We start from the raw sequence: 15644 nt of genomic DNA on the forward strand, positions 1-15644 counted from the left end.
TAAGTTTTATGTCCTAATTTAACTGTGGCATCTTTCTATTGGTGGTTCCTTCAGTAGAGAACAGTCTATTACTACACATATCAGCCAAGTTAAAAACATATTTAATCACCAATTGCTTGTCAATAACTATAAAAATTACTATTGTTATAGTATCATAAATTGACCATGTTGTGTTCAGTCTTTTCTATTATACTATATACTACCATACCTATTGTGTGATTCCTTTCAGGTTTCGTTTTGCATCATTTCAAGAGTCATCTTGTACCTTTGACATGTTTTGGCAACATGATAAAAAAATAAAACCATGACAGTCGCAGCGATGTGATCAGAAACCCGATTACATATGAAACATTTGGGACAAAAAAGTTCACTTCTACTGTGGTATCAAAAGAGTTATACGGTAATTATGATTTCAGAGCCCTCACACTCTTTGATTCTATAGTGGAGGAGACAATTTGGTGTCCCTATAGATGCACAAGGTTTGCTTCTCACTGAGATATTGGTCCTAAGTTGGTGCAGTGTATTTAATCATAGCTGTAGAGGCTCTGCTCTGGGACTGGAGCTTCTTCTTATCATACTTTAATCAATATCTCTCTCACTATGATAACACAAAGCAGTCCTTGCAGCACTGTGGAGGCGTAGCGTCCTGTGCATGAGCCCTGGAAATACATGTGGAAATTAAATAGGAGTTTGTGACCCGTGCTAATGCTGTATTATTCCATCTGATGTATATATATATATATATTTTCAGATTAATATGAGCGAGTTTTCACTGTCGGTCTTTCTGTGTTCAGCTTGGTGATACACAGAAGGTCTTCATGTTCACCTCTGATGATTTCCACTGTACATCGTGTGATTGCATTAGAAAAGCGGAAAACTATTACAGAAAAGGGAGGCGGATTCAGAGTAAGTCACCTTCCTTCAACATAATCACTACCATTCATCTAAGAATGGAATTCATTTCATGATTGACAGTGAAAAGCACCTATCCATCTCTGATACAGTGAATCCAAAGATGCACTGACAGTCAATTAAAAATGAAAGATAATCTGCTCTTTGCTTTTAGTGGAATCCTCGTATTCATTTTCACATATGCACCATAAATACCTGCCATGATTTTACATCGGTTTAGCCATTTATCTGTCTTTTTTATTATTTCCTAAAGTGGGAAACCATAACATCTGAATATTTACCTGCGTTCTAGCAGGGCTGCTAGCTTCTTGGTGACTGTTGTATGACCACATTTTAGTGTCCCTCTGGGATCCATTCCCGTATATGTGTCTATAAAGGGAATTTGCTGAGAGCAAAGTGAACATGTTATGTCGGTCATTTGCTGTGCAAGGATATTTTCTCCAAACTGCATTTTAAATGTCGTGTTTCTCCCCATTACTCTGCACCGAGAAACATTTAAATGCCCTTTAATTAGTGTGTCCTTCCTCTCTATCGATAGGCCACTGGTAATCACTCAGAGGACTAATGACTCCTAATTGAATTGCTTTAAAGTGAAACACAATAGGTCCTACCATCAGTACCCAAACAGCAGCGTTTGGGAGCGAATCCAAAACACGGGTCATTTTGTTCAGTATTTCACTAATCGAAGTTGCATATTTTCCCAGTAGCAGAGAGAAGCCTGATGTTACTGCGGTGATGTCAGATCATGCTCTCTCAATAGAGCCTGGGGAAGGGTAACTGGATGGGGGTGGATGGTGGATCATCAAAATCTCAGTAGATATTGATTTGATCTTTTCATATTGTCAAGGAGAAATCTAATCATAATAGAGCAACATAGGATGATATCTCCCTCAATTGCTTTTAATAGCCATTGCGGCTCATTATCCCGTTTGCCTGCACCAGACCCTCCGGTACAGTACGAAATACCCCTGAGTACGACAGACCTGTCAGGCTGTCCTTTTCATTCACATCTTGTCCTAACAATCAAACAGCACAACTTTAATCTGAGGTGCCTGCGTTAGACACAACAATACTGTTGAGTTTGCAGACTAAGCCCGGAGATATCCTTGCTTTTAATTGCACATGCGCGGACGTGTATCCTGCGTTGTGCACGTCCGCAGAAATTAACGCGGCTCATCTGCAAGATGCAATGCGCACGTGAAGGTCGGGGGCAGTGTAGGGGCACATACTCGCTGTTGTCACAACATTGTTGATTTAAGGGCCTCACATATTATCTATGGAGGTGCTGCGATGGCTTTTTCCTGCCGTGATACTCACTTCCACAGCAAGTACATAAGAACAATTACCTTCACGCTGCATCTGGTTGTCTATGCGGACGTATGGCTAAACAGCAATTTTGTTTTAAAATGCATCACTGCTCCTACGTTTACGCCTGCTGTGCACACTACTCTGGAGTTTTCAAGTGCGAATGGAGAAGTTTGGAAACGCAGCTGGCCACGTTTTAGTTTTGAAAACTCCGAGGCTGCGTTGCAGTATAGATGGGCAAAAATGTGACGTTTAGAAATAATGACGCAGTCGCCCACATTGGTCTCCTGATTTGTTCTCAGCTTAACTCGACGACTAGTATTAACTCAAACTGTTGTAAACACGTACTGCCAGTAACAGTTCCACCTCGTCGTCAGTCCGGGAAAAGAAACCCCTCGTCTTACTTTTCATTATCGTTTTTGGTTCATAGTATTTTCTGTAACTTCGCAACCAAATGCAGTGTTGAAAAAATCTGCTTCCTGTTGACACCTGCATGCACAAGCTTTAGTGTACGTGAATGGTCACGTGATATGCGTTTCAGGGTGTGTCAGGATGGACGGGGATTATCACTGAAACTGAGCTAGAACGCTCGTCAGGACAGAGGTCGCTGTTTTAAAATGGAAACTTTGTTGTATGGGTGAAGCCTTTATCTCTGGCCTAACTGAAAGTGGGCACTTGTGCAAAAGGACAAGAAGCACTCATGTGTTTCTCTGGCAGGTCAAAGCAGCAATTATGCTTAATCAACATTTCTTGACAAAGCTAACCCCTTTTATACAGAGATCCCACTATATTATATACCGTAGCATGCTGGCCTTCCAAAGCCAGAGGCGTCATGTCTAACACAACAACGCCCTGTCCTGTCCCGTCCTGTCTGGCTCAGGGACTGTCTCTGCTCCTAGCAATGCGTAACAATGCCCCTCAGTACGTGCTCGTGCCTTTTCTGCAGAACGGCGAGGTGGAAAAAAGGCACGGCGTTCGCACCTTGAGCAGGCCCTTTAAAAAGACCTGCATTTAAAGTGGCTAGTTTCTGACATTCCTCTAAAGCAGAAGTAAGGGCTGCACCTTCAATTAAACAGAGCTCAATTGTACAGAAACGAAAAGTTGTAATGAAAAGGATGAACAATGTTATATAGATACACTGTACATAAGAGGGATCTTATATAGAACTTAATGATCCTATTTCCTGTAGAGTGTCATTGGCATCGCGAGGAACTTTCTGTCCTAATTATCCATTTCAACCTGTCTGTTTCACATCTCTGCAGTCCCTCATTATCCCCACAGCCACCTCACAGTCTGCTCAGTGTTACATTAGTAAAATAGAGCCTTTGATTTGTCCTCAACAGCACAGATGTTTGAAAAACGGAGGAGGAAATGGGAGAGAAAAAGTGAAACAAAGAAAGAGAAGAGGAGGGGGGGGTCTTCTATATTAGCCTCGACGTAGCCTTGTGTGTTGAATATATTGACTGTGTCACCCTGCAGTTTTCTGGGGGGAGAAACTAAATTCAAGGCCGCACCAGGGATTTGATGCATCACAGACATAATAGGGGATATTTTGGTTTGCTCTCTGAAGTATGAGAAACATTTTTTTCTCCCCCCTGATGTTGGGAGTGCGAACTGCCGGAGGGCATTTGTAAAACAAAATACTTGACTGTGGAAACAATGAGTGCCCACACCCCCTGTGGTTGTAATGATGCAGTGGAAAAAAAGAAAAAAACAACTAATTCAACTGATCTTGAAACAAAACTGCCCTCATTCAAAGAGCCCCACTCTCGACTCGCTGGAACGGCATTCTACAAGTAAACCGCTGTTCCCAAACCCAAGACGTGTGCTGCACAAAAACACATCCCTGCTGCGTCCACAATGCACAAGCAGCCTCGCACCCACTTGCTTTGACATTACGTCGCTCTTATTAAAGCTCTGGCTCTTCCTCGCCGGCTACATTTCAGAACAAAAGTGACAGCAATAAGAACCTGATCATGTTGGGTCACTCTGTTTGAGAGCAGCTCCTGCCTTAGCTTCCCTTAATTAAACCCACACAGCACTCTTTCATCTTTGCATATTCCACGGTTGGGACATTGATACTCATTATTTCTTAAGTCTAAACACCAAGACTGTGTCAAGAATGCATCCATCACGGGGGAAGCTGCTCGGAGTCAGCAGAATTTTTTTTTTCCCTCGCTGTCAGCAAATTTGGCAATTTGCAATTTTCTTACCGGGGCTCTGACACGTATTTATCGCAGGAGATGACTTTCAAATGCAGAGATCATGAGGACGGCGGCTTGTTAGTCCTCTCTCCTAGCCCCCGCTCTAATGACAGTAATTAACAGGGCCACATTAGAGAGCCACCTCAGGAAGCATCTGACTGTTCATTTGCATGGCGTTAATGCAGGAGGATGCCGTGCTGTGAAGGGCTTGCCAGAAGCGCAGCGGTGCAGCTCTGCCTGTTTGCCTGTCCTGTTCTTAACAGCACCGGGGCCCATTCTCCCATTCATTATGTGCCTAAAGCTTGAGTTATCCTCTCCTTGGTGCCGGGATGAATGTTATTAAAGGCATAGCCGTCTGACACTGCTCTAATGAAAAATAGGATGTTTCTGAAGGTTATGTTGCCGGCTAGCTCAGAAATGCCTGCTTCATTTTTCCCCCACCCCAGCACAGGGCAACGTAATTCCCACCTCTTGATAGATCTTTTTTTTTTTTCTTAAGTTTTTTTGTGCCTCTGTGTGCAGGAGCCTCATCATAAAGAGACCTTTATTATCCGTGTTTCTTCCTCTGTAGATGCTCAACAAAGGGCGAGACTGGACTTTTTGGCAGATCATACAATTGTGAAAAACTACATCCATGTGTTCTGAAGTGGTGGCTGCTGCTGTTCGGGTTTAATTGAGAGGCATCGCTGTGTTTCTCATGCAGACAGGGGAATGGTTTTTGCGTCTCCTCCTGTTAGAATTAGCTATCTAGTTTTGTCTTTCTTTGCATCTCTTTTTTTAAACTTTAGTTAAACATAAAGTCATATAGATATTTTAGAGATTATAGTTTACAAATATCACAAATAGACAGTGAAAACAAAGGGGTATTCCTCTACAGTAAGCGGTGTCCATTCAGATGACGCAGGCTCGTGACAGTGAGGGACGTCTGTTCAGCATTAGGGTCAGCCTGCTCTTTTCAGAGCTCCATCAGAGGTGGCAGGTCACGATGAAGACGGCCTGACCCGCCCACACTGACGGATCCCAGCTCTGGCCTTAAGTGTAAATCCTCCCCTGCCCTCCCCTCTGCTTCCTGCCCCGGTTGGGCTTCGCCAGTCCCTAACAGCCCCGTCACAGCTACATGGGAAGCCTGTGACAGACATGCAAGATACCAGGTTACTACAATTTAGCCTTGCAACTAAATATAAGATTTCACTGCATTTCGCCCCATCTCAGCGTCTTTTGACTGTTGCCGTTGTCATGAGCAAACATAACATTGAAGATGTAGCAAAACCTAAGGTAAGTCAGAGATGTATTGTCATGCTGCATTCATTTCTTAATAAAAAACAAAATTGAGGATCAATTTTTTGTTTGCTCTAAAAACAATATACCTCAAGCTTTTCCAACGCAGCCCTTATCGAAGAGAAGTTTTACCACATAGTTGAAATCAATCATGTACAGTTGTTCTACCTCTGATCTTGTACTGGTTGTCTTCAGTGTGTGAACATGAACAAATGTCACCACCAAGTTAAAACCATGAAAGAGAATTAATTCAAAGCAAACATTGCAGATGTTAATAATAATGTTTGAACATTACAGCAGCTGTAGTCTTTTTGGGAAGACCTAGGTTTAAACTCACCAATTGTTTTTTATTATTTCCCAAAAAAATAGAGTTTAATTTCTCTTTTTCTCTTAAATAAATAAATAAATAAACATTGTCATAGACACACAAGCTATAAGCAGTCTGTCAGAAACAGTGTGGGACAGTGGTAACAATCAGCATTTAAGTAATATTTTAGGAAACAAAATAAATTAATATATCTTGGAATGTTTTTGTTTTTTTCTAAGAAAAAAATATACTCTGAAAATTACATTATGGCACTTTATTGTAAAACCTGGATTATTAGATATAACATTTGTAGAATTCTGTTGAGGTGAGTTTCCCCCTTTAGTTAGGGAAGCAACCCCGATATTGTTGCTGGCGTGATTTAGGTCTTTGCATCAGTTTCAGAAATAATATTTTGACAGGAGAGAATAAAGATTAAGCATGAAATAACAAATGGCAGAATGGAATTCAATTTCTATTTGCTTTGTTAGGAAACATGTTTTATTATAGAGCCTTGAAAACCTGCACCTTCTTTCCTAAACATTACATCAAAAATCAGATCAATTGTAGCTGCCATTCAGTATTTTCCGGCGCTGCTCTATCGCCAGGGTTATATTGTGCTCTTAGCTGCCTTGTCTGCTGTCTAATCAGCAACAGACCCTAAACACAGATGTTTCAGGGTCAGCCAGCAAGACCTCTGACAATTGGTCACCACCTCTTACTGCGTGTAAATCAAAGCCAACGTCAGCAGCCCCAAAAAACCATGGGTATGTGGGTGTTCCCCTTGCCAAAAAAAACATGAGTTGCAAGCTGAAAGTGGTGCCGTGTCACTTTAATGCTTAATCTTTGGAACCTGAAATTTTGGGGTTGTGACCCGTGTCAGCTTTTTTTATTTTTTGTAAATGCTACATCCACCGGAGTGTGAAGTGAAAGCTGGCGGTCATGAAATATACAGTATTCGGTTTAATCCTGTTCACTAGTACGTTTCTGTCTGAAGGATAAACAAAAGGAGCGGCTTCTCGTGTATACCTGGTTAATTTCATTTGTTGTCTTTGCGACTGGCTGATGTCGCGGCTCCATCACCTGTGGAGCGTTTAAAAACATGCAACTATTGTCGCTCTTGTCGGGCATCGTGGTTTGTTAGGGATGTTTTTGAAGCGGCGGCGACTCGCCATGTCAGATTATGCCACACATCCATTTGACTTTCATAAGCTGTTTACGCTTCAGAAATTGTGGCAATGGCTTCTCTCTTGTGCAAAGGCTTTTACATATGTTGTGTCTCAGAAATACTGCCCCAGTTATAGCTATCATCCTTAAAAAAAAAAAGAAGATGGAAAATAGCCTCGTCCACCACAAGGAAACATGAGGCTTGTCAATTTCAGCTTTCTTTTCTTATTTGCACCTTGTTTGGTCTTTTGAATAAAGCATGCAGGGATAATTTCATTGCAAAAACCGGACAGTAGTAATGAATTTTACATCCGTCAAACCATAAAACAAACTAATTGCACTGGCGCCTTTGATTTATTTTAACTTTATCGCCATTAACCTAATAGCAGCTCCATTATTTCTGCATTCTTGTGGGGGAATCAGGGTCCTCCGTTTCTTTAAAGAGCAATTTCTGTGAGTGTATTTATGGCTTGTGTGTTACACAAAGCCTGGTAATAATGTGTTTAATGTGGACAATATTGCTTACACATGGGCCCTTATTAGTGAGTGGTAGTCTGGTCTCAGGATCAGTGGCAGTATCCTTAAGGGATGGCCTTTCCTGGGGAGGGATGAAGCAAGTACATGTGAAAAAAACCCAGCGTGAGTCCTGTTCAAAGGCACAGACGAGTTCTGACTGGATTAACATTTATTGACCATTCAAGCTTTGCCCTTTTTTTCTTCCAAACCCCCCCCCCCCCCCCCCTTCTTATTTTCTCTTTCCTTTTTTTGCTCCAGGACAAAGATTCAAACTTAATTGCAGTGGCTGTTCCACCAACTGATCACCAATGTGCCAACAAAAGCCTCCCTAATAGGTGCTTCATTAACGATTAGAAACTCTCTATTACAAAACAAATTAAGCATGCTCTGATCTTAACCTATAGGTCGAACGGCATTACAGCAAAGTTTAAGCTGTTAGACGGCTGAAAAACTTATTACGGGTTAGCGCTGAGATAGCAGTTTGGTATTGATTTTACGATAGCTAGGTATGATGATTTATGGAGTGCTTGTGTCAGTATAACAAGCTGAAGGACACACAATATCATCTCCAACATCATTAAAATTCAGAGGTCTCCAGAGCTAGCTCATCAAGTACTGTTCACCACCTTGGAATTTCACGCACACACACACACGCACACTCACAAATACATATAGTCAGAAATATCAGGATCGAGAAAAGGTGTGTATTTACTCAGGCTTTCAGCTTTTTACAGTTATTTGGTGCGTTGCTACATTGTGAGCACATGTCTGTTTTTCTTTTAACTATTTTTTTACCCTGTTTTGCATTTAATTTGTCCTATTACACTATGCTTAGGTTCTGATTTGAGTATAAGCCTGGGTAATGTTTATATCAATGGTACAGCACAGCAGTTCAAAAGGTCTCCCCTCACCACAATCAGCGCCCTTGTCTCTGATAAGCAGCAGCTATCGTACTTGAGGGCGGTAAAATTCTGTGGTACACTAGAGCCCCCTGTGGGCACGTGTAGGAAGTGCCGGCTGCGAGTAACGAGCCCCTCTGTAGTTATTTATAATTGGATGAGGATTTGTTGTTTGAGAATTTGTCCCAATGATGATGATGAACATTATCTGATTTCTGTTTTTTTTATTGTTTTTCTAAGTAGTTGTCAAGAATAATTTGCTGCAATTCAGCATCAACCTACATTTTAACATAAGACTAATTGCCACATTTAAAAGATGGATATAAATGTGATCTTGTTTTCTTTTTGTGCTCGAAGTCGCTTAGTCTGCCAATGCTGCAAATAAATATACTCTAAACAGATGTGAAGCACAGGATTCTTCTTTAACTTCCTGCAATTAGACTCTTAAGGTCCAAATTATTTGATGGTTTCTAAATACTTTACATTAATGACCCTTGTAAAGTATACAAGTATAAATTCTTCAGTGGTATTTTAGACAAATATGAATTTAAATTTCATTGTCCACATCAAAACCAAGCTACTTTGCTAATAAGAAAGATGCCTGTGTAATCCAGAGTACACTAAATGAACAATACAGTAAACAAACCATTAAGCCTTCATTTCACTAAAACACCCCCTCCTGCTTCTCCCCCAAAGAAAACCAACAAGGAGACTTCAGACTACCATATCAGGTCGGGCTGTCCGAGGATCGGCCTGTGGGACGGAGGTAAGCTTCTGGGCTTCTGTCTGTCTCTCTCTGTCTCTCAGATTCCTCTGGATCCACCCCCCTCCTGGATCCCAGATTCTCTCCATCATCTCCTCCAACCGTGAGGTCTAACCGGCAGGGCAGGGGCGCGTGGGCGGACATGCTGGGTGCTGGCAGCGCACTCCGTCTGCTAGTGAGTAATGCGAGTACAGAGACGACCCCCTCCACCCCCGCCACCCAAACACACACACACACGCACACGCACACATCTCACACTCCTAGAAAGAGATGGGCCGTAGATGGAGAGGCAGGCACTCCTGCTGTGACTTGGCGCACCCCACTGGACAGCTGGAGACTTAGGGAAAGGAGACGCTGCCAAACATGTCTGACAGAGTGGAGGAGAGCTGGAGGTGGAGGGCTGGGTGAGGCCTGAGGTGGCTCCCATACCTGCAGCTGATCACCGGCCCATCATCTGTAATTAACTACACTTATATACCAGTGAGATAAAAGGAGGGATGGTGGACACACACACACACACACACACACACACACACACACACACAAGGGTATGTACATTTTTATTACATTAAACCACAAGAAACCACTTTCCTGCAAGTTACAATCAGATACTCATGTTCCCCTGATGATGAAGTTGTATCCGCTCTCATTATTTTGATTGGTATACTTGTAAGCATTGAGAGCAACAATAAGCTAATGCTGATTATATTGTATAACAACAACAACAATTTGTTCAACTCAGTAATCTCTGAAAGCAAAGCAACAATGAGCTCTGTAACTGTCGTTTGTGAGTCACATGTATGTGAAAGCAACGAATGATTATTTTCATTATCAGTTAATCTGACAGGGCTTTTCTTGATTTTTTTAGTTTTGAAAATGTCATGTTTTCCAGAGATTAATGTGACATCTTCAAATTGCTTGCTCCTTCTGACAAACGCACCAAAAATAAAAATAAAAGATAAAAGAAATTAAATCCCACAGTCAGATATCATGAAAGCAGCAACGATTCCTCACACTGGTAAGCAATTGACAAATTCTTATTCTCCAGGTCAAACAGCTGCAAAATATATGCAGATTAGAGAAAAGTGTTGTAATCTGCGGCGAGTCTCTTCACCACCATGCTGTCGAGCTGAACCTGTTTGACAACTCTAGCTCCTGATGCAGGATGAGATCCCTCCCTGTGAGATATAATGCCACTTTAATGTTATAAACATCCAGCTAAGTCACCTGCAATGTGGCCATGTCCCATTTTCTGCTCCTTCATTCTCTCAATCTATCTGCTTAATCTTGATTCATCAGTTACTGCAGCTTATTACGGAGACCTGACAGCACGCTGGGGCTCTTGATAAATGACACTGCTCAGGCCAGATTCAAAACGTGAGGCTCAAGTGCCAATTATCTATGCAGACCTGGTTAATAAGGGGTTCTCTTGTTAACTATCTGATCTCAGCGTGGGCATCATTTGTCATGAAGGCCCCTTGTTTACCTCAGAGACAGGGGTTCCCAGGACCTCCCTGCCTAACATATGTAAAACCTGGATCTTTGTTCCTTTAATAACCTTTTATTAACAGCCTGACATCATGATTAAGTTTTGGTCCAAACACGCGCACGATGAGGTACACAATTACCCTCACCCACTCGCAGAACCACAGCAGATCAGAGTCAGAGAGAATAATGAATATTGAGCCAGCGCTTGATCCATTCCACATCGAAAGCCCAATTTGCTCGAGCACCTGGAGCTGTGCCGCCGCATGCAGTTTTTTGAGATGATGATAGATACTCATGGGAGCTTATTTCCATGAGCACATCTTCTCCTGATTTGTAAAGATGATAAGTGATTTGACCTTAACTCATCATTACAGCTCATTAAAGCTTTTGTTTGTTCCACCTTGGAAGAGGAGGGAGCTGGTTTTAAAGCGGCTCATTGCAAACTATTATGACTCTTGACTGTTAAGAAGTTTGAGTTACTAAGTGCCTGTGTTTTAGTTTTCATTTAGCAACTTCTCCGAGGTCTCAAGGTCTCAGATTAATAAACACTCGCTGTGGTAAGAAATGCGGCGCAGCCGAGGGAGGTGAGATGCCCCCCATCTTCTCTGAAACCCCAACATTGCCATCCTGTCAGCCACATCTTGATGTGTGCCTCGCAGGCTCGCTGCTCGGTCTTCGTATGTTTTCTCTTCCTGGGAATGTAGCAAATAAAATATTTTGCCGGTCTGCCCAGCCAAGGGACCTTGTGTTCCATCAAGAAACACCTCTAGCTCGTAAGTGCAGAAGTTGTAAAATACTTCCAGACAGCACTCGGAACATTCCTTTAACCTTAGTTGTCCAGCATGGGATAAAGAAAAGAAAAAAAAGGATTCTTTGAAATAAATAATTAATCAGTGTGTTTTCTATTATTGCTTGGATATGGAGTCGGTGGGAAGCCAGGTGGAGCGATCAGATCTTCACAGCATCCCCTCTTCTTGTCCCCCACAGAATGCTAGACTGTCTAGGCAGCATCTGCTGAGGAAAATAAAGCCCCTTTTCCTTCTCATGTAGAGAAGATCATTTGCATAATATCCCCCTCTGTAAGGTGAAAACAGAATAATAATTGGTTTGCCCTTTTCTCTCTGTGTGTTGTAAAACAGTTAGGAATTAATTTGAAGATAACTGTGCAATTAATTCTAAATGCTAAAGATGGTGTGGGGGGCTTTGATTCAAAGGAGGGGAGAGGATACACAGACTGAGGTCATGGAACAAAGACTTTGTGTTCCTGCTACTGCTAGAACTTAGTCCACTGTGTTTCAAGAGTGCATGTGGGGGTCTTTTGCTGACAAACGGGGGCGTTGTGTTCTCTCATTTCAACCCTGAACGTTTATTATTACTCTGCCAGTTAGGTCTCAAACTTGCTGCATATTCTCGGCTGTGTTGTTTAGATATTCTTGTCTTAATGATGAATAATAGTGCTGCAGGAAACAGGGGTTGCATGAATACTAGAATCATGAGTCTGCGTTTAACCTCGTTACACGAACGCAGTAAATTCCACACGCATCCCCACCATGGCTAATGAGCAGCACTGCAATCAATGTCTGACTGGGTGTTTTGTTTTTTTGTTTTTCTGCATAGTTCTGTGTGCAGAGTAAAGGAACATGCTCCAGGTTCTTCTGGCAGGGGAAGGTCAACGTCACAACATGGAAAAGTGCAGCGTGATGTGACAATAGAGTTGGTCAGACATGAGGGGGAGGTTTGATGTGATACACATGCACGTATCTGTTGAGCTTCCATTTAGGCCAGCAGTGTGATATAAGGACATAGTTTTACTGCTGTAGAAAGTGGCCTGGACATGTCTCCCTTCTGTAGCTTGTCCTATTACGAGTAGCAGCTTCATTCCCTGATACTTCCACAGAGGGGAAAAAAAAGAACACGCCTCGCCGTGAGTCCCAATTACACCTAATGATGGCAAAAGGATGGAGCACATGCAGATTGTGCCGCAGTTCCTTTGTCACGCCGAGGCATGATCATTTATCACACCAGTCATATCCTGCACTCCTCCCCGAGCACAGACAATGAATCCCAGCACATCATCCATGCTGTTATTTGTGTTTAACTGCCAGGAAAAGGAAAATAAAAGCGCAGTTACAAGGCGTTGCAAGAACACGGCTGTATCCTGTGCGCAAACGTGAGAGTCTTCACCTTCGGGGAGGAAATGTTGCCGTCCTCAGAATAGATCTGACAAAGTCTACTCTCACTCAGACACACACACACACACACGCACACGACCAGCTCCCTTTACCCCTTGTGTATCGATTATCTGGTTTGTAATCAATTTTGTCTTTGAAATCCAAATGAGTTGAATGTTAGGTCTGTGCGTTACACGTGGAGAGGTGGGGGAGAGCTTAGTGTGAGATTTGGGAGGTGCTCTGTGAATGCGCGTGCTGCTGCAGCAGAGAGGCGGCTCGGCGCTTGTCAGTGGCTTTCTCCTAATCCTGGCGTGATCTTTGTGTTTGATCCGCAGCATGGTCCTGAGACAGCATGAGCAGCAGCTATTGCTGTAATTTAAAGTCAATATTGTACTCATGATCCCTCTCCCCGGGCTAACAGAACCGCCTCTCACCGCAATGGAGGAAGTCATCTCTGCTGCTTAGAGGGAATCCTGAGCTTGAGTGGTTCTCTTCTCTCTCATTCTCAACAGAAACCTGGCCCGGTGGGTTGTGTTTGCTCCTGCAAAAAGAAAGATGTGGGATTACATTTGTTGTTTTCCTCTTCCCTGACTGCTGACATGCCATCTTGTGCTATGAAGTGGCCGGCTCTACAGAAGCACGCAGAACTGAACCTTTCAAAGGTTTACTACATACCACTTGTTTCTTCAGTCACATGTAAATAAAATGGCGTACTCTCACCTTTATATATATTTTTCAATTGACAATCGTTCATAAAACCTGAGCGTTTGTGACCATTCCTACAAACCCCATCAGAAATTGTTATTGACTCCAGGATCCAGCTAACAAGCCCACAGTGACATCAATGGCTTTGATGATTCATTCAGAAGCAATTTAATAGATCTAAGATTAGAAATGGTCTCATCCACAAATCTCCTCCCGTGTTATTACATCAAGAACTAAGATATTTATCCTGTGTGAACGACAGGAGATATACACAAGTGGCTCAAGGGCCCATTAAATCCTTACATGTCATGATCTGCAGCATGTTACACTGAAACTTTCGGCAAAACGTGTTGCTGACAAACGCCTTGATGGAGGCTGTACGGAGCAGTAAATTTAAAAAGCCAGGGTCACTGAACTCTACAGATAGGGGTGAAATGTCAAAAATTGATTGCTGCAGTGGCCACAATTTGTTTTTGATATAGTGTGAACCGTTTATTTTTTACAATCCAACCATTTAGTGTAATGGTTTTGCAGAAGGTTGTGGCCTCAGCCAAGCAGCTGCTGACTTCAGTGATTGTGCAGCTGGAGAATAGGAAGTTACCAATAATTTTTTTTTTTTCTTCATTTTTAAGGAAGGTTAAAGGGCCTTGTCCTGTAGGAATATACTGACAGGTTGGCAGATTGGTTGATTGATGAAACAATTCCTGTGCTTCATGATAGCACTTTAACACGGACTGTGGTGGGGGATAGGGACTTGTATTATTTCAAAAATGCAGCCTCTAAGTATTTCAAAATATTTCTGTATGCCACAAGTCCAGCAGATAAAGTATTTTTCACTTTTCCTGTTTTTTCTTGCATGTAATTAGTGGAGTGAATGTCTGCCTCTCGCCAACAGTTCTAATTTATAGATTTAAAACAAAAATGATACAAGGTTCTAGAAAATCCTTGAAATTTGAATTAATTTGATAATCTCAGCACATTGGCAGATTAAGATGGGGGTTTCTGCATAATATGTTCAGCAAACAGTGAATTAAATGGCCTGTCAACTGGAGGTACTTCAGTTCATTCAGGTTGATGTGATGTGCACATGCGAAGCATCGATTTTGTTTTGGGTTGGTGTTGCAGAAATTTTGACTTTTTTGAAGTTGTAGCTCTGTGGTGTTAAATGAGTTAATCCCTGTGCTGTGATTTGGAGTTTTTTTTTACACATATCATGATTTCTGAGACAAACTCCTTTAAGTTTTTATGTTACGTGCATTTTCAATAATTTTGTTAACCCAACTTCTGCATCGGGGTTACCTTTAACTCTTCCTCAGTGGTGATTTAACTTAATCCCCCAATGAGAATATCTTTCCATCTAACATCAAATGATCTAAATCAACATGAGGCTAAATCTAGGACCAGTTACTGCAGCGCGAAGCTGAATCCATATCTGAGGACGCAGACGTACGCCAGTGGCCCACTTATAACTTAAATGACTACTTTAGTTAACCTTCCTGTTTAAGTCTAACATATTGTTATGACAGCGATAGTGCACTGCATAATTTCCGTGGCATTAGCATCAGTCATCGGCCGGCCGGCTATAAATACACCTGACAGCCGAACTGTTTCAGAAGTGTTCTTTGCAGGATGGTGCCCAGGACTCCAGAGGTGAGGTACTTTGATAGCACAGCTCATGAAATATTTGCTGACTTCTATCACCTATGGGACTACTGTTCTGATGGAGCCAATGATATGTGCCCCTATTAGTCTCTAAGGAGTTTTCCTAGCCCACTTTCACCCGATCGTGCCAATTAAGTAGCAGAATTATGTATATTAGTTGGAGTCACTTGTACTCCCACACAAAGGAAAGCATACAGGGAAGGATGACAGAGGGATACTGTTGAATAATTAGAGTGAATTTTCAGAGCCCTGGAAACTCAATCATACGCT

At 42.2% G+C, this 15644-nt stretch overlaps 1 long non-coding RNA gene across 2 annotated transcripts in view; it reads left to right on the forward strand.

The window, feature by feature from the left end:
* LOC124850989 overlaps positions 1 to 15644 on the forward strand; it is a 78288-nt gene that overhangs the window by 50111 nt on the left and 12533 nt on the right. The window contains exons 4-5 of one of the 2 annotated variants that reach the window (XR_007032097.1): positions 9282 to 9351; positions 9470 to 9523. This is a non-coding gene — a long non-coding RNA (uncharacterized LOC124850989). The remainder of the gene's footprint in view (positions 1 to 9281; positions 9352 to 9469; positions 9524 to 15644) is intronic. The other variant, XR_007032098.1, reaches the window with a different exon arrangement.

The sequence above is a fragment of the Scophthalmus maximus genome, chromosome 14, assembly GCF_022379125.1.
Source record: "Scophthalmus maximus strain ysfricsl-2021 chromosome 14, ASM2237912v1, whole genome shotgun sequence".
In the NCBI taxonomy this organism is placed as follows: Eukaryota; Metazoa; Chordata; class Actinopteri; order Pleuronectiformes; family Scophthalmidae; genus Scophthalmus; species Scophthalmus maximus.